At 47.7% G+C, this 8759-nt stretch overlaps 1 protein-coding gene across 1 annotated transcript in view; it reads left to right on the forward strand.

Annotated features, from left to right (window-relative positions):
- Window positions 1–1872, forward strand: part of LOC144611561 (cathepsin D-like) — a 33478-nt gene extending 31606 nt beyond the window's left edge. Inside the window, exon 9 of the mRNA XM_078430716.1 lies at window positions 1–1872. This exon is cut by the window's left edge and continues 943 nt beyond it. The gene's annotated coding sequence lies outside the window, so the exon portion shown is untranslated.
- The last annotated feature ends 6887 nt before the right edge of the window (window positions 1873–8759 follow it).

The following is an 8759-nucleotide window of genomic DNA, read 5'->3' on the forward strand; positions in this document are numbered from 1 at the left end:
GGAGTAATTTGTCTTCCAAGCTTGAGTTTGCCTCTCTCTGTCACGGACACCCGCCTCTTGGCATCCATCCGTGTCGGAACGCACAAGGTTTCGGAGTGAGGCCAAGGGCAATTGAAGAGATCGACACAAAAAAGATGGGGTAACTCAGCGGGTCAGACAGCATCTCTGGAGAGAAGGAATAGGAGATGCTGCCTGACTCGCTGAGTTCTTCTGGCATTTTCGTGTCTGTAATCAGTTTAAACCAGCACCTGCAGTTCCTTCCAACACAGTTAAGGAGATTCTTGATTGCATCCCTATTTGGAATTCGGTGAAAAGAAACTTTCTGCAAGCAATATCTTAAGTCGATGATGGACACAAAATGCTGGAGTAACTCAGCGGGTCAGGCGCCATCTCTGGAGAGGAGGAATAGATGACGTTTCAGACTGAGACACTCGGTCTGAGGAAGGGTCTCGACCCCAAGAAACGTCACCCATTCCTTCTCTCCAGAGATGCTGCCTGACCCAGCTGTGTTACTCCAGCATTTTGTGTCTTATCTCTGGTGTAATCCTGCTTCTGCAGTTCCTTCCCACACTAAGTTGATGCTGGTGGGTTAGCCTTGATTTAGCCATGCTTTCTGTATATATATATATATATATATATATATATAAATTTGAAGTTTCCTACAGACTGCCCCATGTTCTGGGTTCCAAGGGCTGGAATGATGTGCGGACGTACAGGAATAATAAATGATTAAAAATTCATTAGTAGCAAATTCCTCCTTGAAAACTCCAGGACCTGCAATATTCCACACCACCCTTTACAAGCTCCCGAGGCAACAAAGCATGCCACTACCCTGCCTCACTCTTCCTATCTACCCCTCGTTTCACAGCAGTTTGTTAGTTTGGGTTCGAGAGAAGTTGTACTGAAATTGCGTTGGATATTAAATGCTTTGCAGTTTGAAGTTTTTGAATAAGTAGTACAATTAAGTTCTTTGAACGTGGAATAAATAATTTGTGGGGGAGTGTCTCCCCTCGTTTAGAGGCCACTTTAACCAACAAAAAAAAAACCCATTGGAAGTTTTCAATGGAGTTGGGCCATTCAGCCCAGCGAGTCAATGCTAGCGTTTAAACCAAAGATACTAGAGGAGCAAGATGAACCACTCCGTCGGAATCGCCTATACTGAAGTGTAGTACGCAAAGGAGCGTGACATCCGCCATTTTAGTAAGCGAGACCCGCCATTTTAGTGAGTGGAACCCGCCATTTTAGTAAGCACCCCTGCCGTTCGCTCTGCCTCTCGCAGTGTAATCGGTGTTTTGGGGGAACAGTATGTGTGATGATACCATTAAAATGCAGAATGTACCTCATCTATTAACTCACAGATTTTAGTTATTTTTCTTTTTAAATGTTTCTGCAAGTTTCTGCCTACCAAAATGGCCGCCGTGACGTACTACGGTTTTTAGGGTCGAGTGGCCTATCTTGCTCTGCTCCATTATCTTTGGTTTAAACTCCATCAGCTTCCTCCCATCTTGGTCTGTCGATGTCCCCCCCCCCCTCTCCTCACTTCCTCCCACACTCCCATATCCTCATGCAGTTTTTCAAAAGCAAGGATTTTGCTATTTGCCCCAACAATTCCCAGTGGGGAGGAATCCATTCTGAATTTTGACTGAGTTCCCATTGGACTTGTGCTTTTTATTTAAAATGCAGTTCCAGGTTCTGCTCGTTTCACCATCCCTTCCCCTCCCCACATATAAGAAACCTTTGCCTAAATCATTAAATTGCTGATGGGCAGTAATGTCACAGAGAGAGACCCCATGACACAAGGCACACATTTAATTTAAAAACTGTCTGCTGATTGTATTGAATTAAAAGAATAAAAACGAAGCTTGTTCTTGCCTTTGGAATTCTCTACGTGGGTGGGGTTTTTTTCTTTCTTGGGCGACTGTGTTGAAAGTACGAATTGTGTGGTTTTCTGCAAGTCAAAGTTCAAAACATAGATTTGGGCAGGGCAGAGCTCAGTGGTGCAGGAGGCCATTTGGCCCATTGGCTCCATCCTGCCAGGCCCATCAATGCTACTTCTCAGCGGTAGAGCTGCTGCCTCACAGCGCCAGAGACCCGGGTTCAATCCTGACCACGGGCGCTGTCTGAACGGAGCCTGCACGTTCTCCCCGTGACCCGCGTGGGTTTTCTCCGGGATCTCCGGTTTGCCTCCCACACTCCAAAGACGTGCAGGTTTGTAGGCTAATTGGCGTGGTGTAATTGTAAATTGTCCCAAGTGTGTGTGGGATAGTGTCGGTGTGCAGGGATCGCTGGTCGGCGCGGACCCGGTGGGTCGAAGGGCCTGGTTCTGTCCTGCATCTCTAAACTGAACTAAATGCAGGCAAACGGGACTCGCTAAGATGGGCCATCTTGTTTCATGTTGGACAAGTTGGGACGAAAGGCTTGTTTCTGTGCTGTATGTCACAAAATGCTGGAGTAACTCAGTGGGTCAGGCAGCATCTCTGGAAAGAAGGAATGGGTGACGTTTCGGGTCGAGACCCTTCTTCAGAATGATGTCGAGGGGGGAACACACAAAGATACTCCAGCGTTTTGTGCCACTGAGTCACATCGGCATTTTGTGATACCTTCGATTTGTACCAGCATCTGCAGTTATTTCCCTACACATTTCTTTGCTGTGTGACTCGCAAATGAAGGAAACGTTGCACTGCACGATCCCACGAATGTAATGAACCTGTTTCTCTGACTGTGAGATGGTGATGTTGGCTGACAGATGAATATTAGCTTGGCCTTCACCATTTCAGGAGGGAGGAGGGGAGGGGGGGGGGTGGCTTTAATATAAACGCCAAAATGTAATGTGGAGGGACTTTATTTGCCCTTTACATGAACCAAGGAACAGTGAAATTCATTTTTGCATACAGTTCAGTACAAACATCACAATGCCTAAGCACTTAGATGCCTCTTAGAATAAGCATCTCAGATGCAGTGCAAGTGTACAGCAGCAGTAGTACCCCGAGACAGTGTACAGAGTCACTAGTTTAGGTGCCATTTTAGTCTCCCAGTTTGCAAGTACAGGACCTGACCATGAAGGAACTGCAGATGCTGGTTTAAACCAAAGATAGAAAACAAAATGCTGGAGTAACTCAGCGGGACAAGCAGCATCTCTGGAGAGAAGGAATGGGTGACGTTTCGGGTCGAGACCCTTCTTCAGACTCACGTCAGTGGAGTGGGACATAAGGAAGTGTAAGGTGTGAAAACGGGACAAAGGGAACGGCGATCAAGGGACACGTAGAATAGACCATTGTTAGCTGGGAGAAGGTAACAACAACACAAACTGAGATAAAATGTAGTCGGAGACAAGAAGACTGGTCGGAGAACTGGGAAAGGGGAGGGATGTAGGGAGAGGGAGGGGAAGCAAGGGTTACTTGAAGTTAGAAAAGTCAATGTTCATACCGCTGGGGTGTAAGCTGCCCAAGTGAAATATGAGGTGCTGTTCCTCCAATTTGCGCTGGGCCTCACTCTGACAATGGAGGAGGCCCAGGACAGAAAGGTCAGTGTGGGAGTGGGAGGGGAGTTAAAGTGCTGAGCCACCGGGAGATCAGGCAGGTCCAGGCGGACTGAGCGGAGGTGTTCAGCGAAACGATCGTCGAGACTGCGCTTGGTCTCAGGATGAGGGGTGACCTTATAGAGGTGTATAAAATCGAGGATCGAGAGGAATAGATTGGGTGGATGAACAGAGTCTCTTGCCCAGAGTAGGGGAGTCGAGAACCAGAGGACATAAGGTGAAGGGGAAAGAATTTAATAGGAATCTGAGGGGTAACCTTTCCCACACGGAGGGTGGTGGGTGTATGGAACGAGCTTGCAGAGGAGGTAGTTGAGGCTGGGACTGTCCCAAGGTTTAAGAAACAGTTAGACAGGTACATGGATAGGACAGGTTTGGAGGGATGTGGACCAAGCGCAGGCAGGTGGGACTGGTGTAGCTGGGGCGTGTTGGCCGGTGGGGGCAAGTTGGGCCGAAGGGCCTGTTTCCACACTGTGTGACTCTATGACTGAGGATGTCAGAGCAGGAAGGGGCGAAGCAGCCAGTAAGCCAGTACGGTCGATGCTGGGGCTGGCATCGGAGTGCAGCTGGTTCATCTTCCCCTCGTTCCCTGCACCTCCTGACAGCTGACGCTGACAGACACTCCAATCCTTGTCACCAGAACCGGATGCACTTTGAGCTGTGGCTAATCGAGAGTTTCGATTTATCCAGACGTCAAACATAAACCGTTCTGGAGACCTGTGTGGGAAATGATCTGCGGACCCTGCTTTAATCCGAAGACAGACACAAAAAGCTGGAGTAACTCAGCCGGGACGGGCTTCAGACTGACGAAGGGTCTTGTACCGAAACGTCACCCTTAACTTCTTTCCAGAGATGCTGCCTGTCCCGCTGAGTTACTCCAGCGTTTTGTGTCTATCTTAGAAACATAGAAACATAGAAAATAGGTGCAGGAGTAGGCCATTCAGCCCTTTGAGCCAGCACTGCCATTCAATATGATCATGGCTGATCATCCAGCTCAGTAACCTGTACCTGCCTTCTCTCCATACCCCCTGATCCCTTTAGCAAAAAGGGCCACATCTAACTCCCTCTTAAATACAGCAAATGAACTGGCCTCAACTACCTTCTGTGGCAGAGAATTCCACAGACTCACCACTCTCTGTGTGAAGAAATGTTTCCTCATCTCGGTCCTAAAAGACTTCCCCCTTATCCTTAAGCTGTGACCCCTGGTTCTGGACTCCCCCAACATCGGGAACAATCTTCCCGCATCTAGCCTCTCCAACCCCTTAAGAATTTTATATGTTTCTATAAGATCCCCCCTCAGTCTTCTAAATTCCAGCGAGTACAAGCTCAGTCTATCCAGTCTTTCCTCATATGAAAGTCCCGCCATCCCAGGGATCAATCTGGTGAACCTTCTCTGTACTCCCTCTAAGGCAAGAACTTCTTTCCTCAGGTTAGGAGACCAAAACTGCACACAATACTCCAGGTGCGGTCTCACCAAGGCCCTGTACAACTGCAGCAGAACCTCCCTGCTCCTAAACTCAAATCCTCTTGCTATGAATGCCAACATACCATTCGCTTTCTTCACTGCTTGCTGCTTGTTCCCACTGTGACCAAACCTAGTGAGAGTGAAACCGAGCATTGAAGGCACCGTTCCTTGCACAAAACACCTCTGTGCCCTTGGATGTGAAAAATCAAGGACTGATTTAATTAAGCCTTTAAAGCTACTGATGGAATTCACAGCGAAACTATTCCCTTTAGTGTGCGTGCCCAGCATAAAGGGAGAGGGCCTTAAAATTGGGGCATGCCTATTGTTGAAGAGAGACACAAAATGCTGGAGTAACTCAGCGGGTCAGACAGCATCTCTGGTGAAAAGGAATAGGTGATGTTTCGGGTCGAGACCCTTCTTCAGGTTATGGAGTTTAGTTTTATTGTCACGTGTACCGAGGTACAGTGAAAAGCTCTTTGTTGCTGGCATTATTTGGGGACAATGTTGTGAGCTTTTGTTCCGTCTTCTCTAAGGGTGGTGGAAATCTGGGTTTGCCTCTATAAGAATATGTAGCAGTAGGGGAGAATCGATGGGAAATTCCCCAAATGTAAAAATTGTCCCTCGTGTGTGCAGGATAGTGTTAATGTGCGGGTGTCGGCACAGACCTGGTGGGCCGAAGGGCCTGTTTCCGTGCTGTATCTCTAAACTAAACTAACACTCTCTTGAAAGCATCCAGAGAATTGGCCTCCACTGCCTTCTGAGGCAGAGAATTCCACAGATTCACAACTCTCTGAGTTGTAATGTCCTGCGATTTGCAACAAGAATATATCTTTGTTTTTCTCTCTCTCTCCTCCCCTCTCCCTCTCCCCCTTTCTTTGCCTTGCCTCAACTCCAACCAGCTGTCTGAAGAAGGGTCTCGACCCGAAACGTCACCTATTCCTTTTCTCCAGAGAAGTTGTCGGCCCCATAGCAGAAGCATCCATGGTGGGGCTGGAAACTAGGAGGTGTCCTGAGCTAATTCTGCTGCCACCATTGTCTACTGTAACGAGTGATGGCTCCCACTGATGGTCGCCGGAAGCTTGCCCCCTTCTCAGGACGGACAATGACAGCGATGTCAACATTCGAAGCATAGACGATGGGCTAAAGAAGATGGAGAGAAGCTGCCTGACCCCGCTGAGTTACTCCAGCATTTTGCGTCTCTCTTTGAAGTACAGCTCGTTGCAAAGGCCTGAATGGCTGGCTATGTTCCTTCGTTTCTTCCAGCAGGTGGACGAGGTGGAAAATGTGGGACATTTAGAACGTAGAAACGTAGACAATAGGTGCTGGAGGAGGCCATTCGGCCCTTCGAGCCAGCACCACCATTCAGCGGCACGGTAGTGCTGCGGTAGAGTTGCTGCTTTACAGCGAATGCAGCGCCGGAGACTCAGGTTCGATCCTGACTACGGGTGCTGCACTGTAAGGAGTTTGTACGTTCTCCCCGACCTGCGTGGGTTTTCTCCGAGATCTTCGGTTTCCTCCCACACTCCAAAGACGTACAGGTATGTAGGTTAATTGGCTGGGTAAATGTAAAAATTGTCCCTAGTGGGTGTAGGATAGTGTTAATGTACGGGGATCGCTGGGCGGCACGGACTTGGTGGGCCGAAAAGGCCTGTTTCCGGCTGTATATATATGATATGATATGATAATATGATCATGGCTGATCATCCAAAAATCAGTACCCCGTTCCTGCTTTCTCCCCATATCCCTTGATTCCGTTAGCCCTAAGAGCTAAATCTAACTCTCTCTTGAAAACATCCAGTGAATTGGCCTCCACTGCCTTCTGCGGCAGAGAATTCCACAGATTCACAACTCTCCGGGTGAAAAAGTTTTTCCTCAGTCGAGTAGTTGTGAATCTGTAGAATTCTCTGCCTCAGAAGGCAGTGGAGGCCAATTCTCTGAATGCATTCAAGAGAGACCTGGATAGAGCTCTTAAGGATAGCGTAGTCAGGGGGTATGGGGAGAAGGCAGGAACGGGGTACTGATTGAGAATGATCAGCCATGATCACATTGAATGGTGGTGCTGGCTCGAAGGGCCGAATGGCCTCCTCCTGCACCTATTGTCTATTGAGTACAGAACAGTACTGCACAGGGACTGTGCATTCAGCCTATGGTGACAGTGTTGAACATGACATCAAATTAAACTGATTCCTTCTACCTTCACTTGATCCATATTCCTCCATTCCCGACAAATTCATGTGCCTATTCTAAAAACTTATAGGTATCACAAAATGCTGGAGAAACTCAGCAGGTAAGGCAGCATCTAGGAGAGAAGGAATGGGTGACGTTTCGGGTCGAGACCCTTCTTCAGTCTGAAGAAGGGCCTCGACCAGAAACGTCACCCATTCCTTCTCTCCGAGATGCTGCCTGACCTGCTGAGCCATTCCTAAAAACGTATATGCCTCTATTGCATTTGCTTCCACCCCTACCCAGGACACAGTGTTCCAGGAACCCACCTCTCTCTGGGCAATGCGAAGCTATCATTGTGCAACTCCTTTAAATTCCCCGGTGTGGGACGAATAAAGGAATATATTATTATTATTATTATTATTCAATACAATACAATACAATATATCTTTATTGTCATTGTACAGGGGTACAACGAGATTGGGAATGCGCCTCCCATACGATGCAATAATTTAATTAGCTAGTCAGTATTAATTTAAACAACCCAATGAAACAAACTGGAACAGTTTTAAAACAGAATAAAGTGCAAGTAGATCTGTGCCGGTTCACTGTGCAATGTGACCATCCGGCTCAGCAGGACCGGTTCATAGCAGCTATGGCCCTGGGGATGAAGCTGTTCCTGAGTCTTCTCTGTCCCCTGAAGCCTCCGTGTCCTTCCTGTAATGGATGACCGGAAATGCACACAACGCCTCGCAATCTGGCCTAGCCAAAGTTTTACAAAGCTGCAACATGATTTCTTATTTCAGCTTCCAGTCTGAAGAAGGGTCTCGAGCCGAAACGTCGGCCATTATGGTGAACACAAAATGCTGGAGTAACCTGGCGGGACAGGAGAGAGGGAGTGGGTGATCCGGAATGTCACCCATACCTTGTCTGCATAGATGCTGCCTGTCCCGCTGGGTCTATCTCCAGTCCTAACCTGAATGTTGTCCGGGTTTTGCTTCCAGCAGTGGGGATATAGATTGCTTTGTCACCTGAAGAGCTGCGAACATTACAGAGTTGTCTGTGAACATCTGATGGCGGGATCACCCCTCATCAATAGCAGGGGCAGTCCCTGCATAAAATGACGCCGTGCTAAATTTAATGTTCAACTGAAAGGTAATCAGGGGCCTTGGATTAATGTCTCTCTCAGTGGGCAGACTGCACTCTCTCTGCACTGACTACCACCGGAGACCCACACCACTACTGGCCACACTCTCATCTCACCCCTGCCATCGGGAAAACGGTCCAGGAGCCTGGAAACTGTAACGCCCAGGTTCAGGGACAAATTCTTCCCCACAGCCATTCGGCTACTAAACACCACAACCTCAAAATATGCTCTGAACTACACAGACTAGCAGTATTATTATTATTATTGCACTATCATTGTTTGTTTGTTTTTTGTTTGTGCGGGCGTGCGTGTGTGTATAAATATATATAAATGTGTGTGTGTGTGTGTGTGTGTGTGTGTGTGTATATATGTGTATAGAGATATAAACGTGTGTGCACGTATATGCGTATATATCTAATAATAATAATAATAATAATCTTTTATTCGTC

Source organism: Rhinoraja longicauda, chromosome 40 (assembly GCF_053455715.1).
Source record: "Rhinoraja longicauda isolate Sanriku21f chromosome 40, sRhiLon1.1, whole genome shotgun sequence".
Classification (NCBI taxonomy): Eukaryota; Metazoa; Chordata; class Chondrichthyes; order Rajiformes; family Arhynchobatidae; genus Rhinoraja; species Rhinoraja longicauda.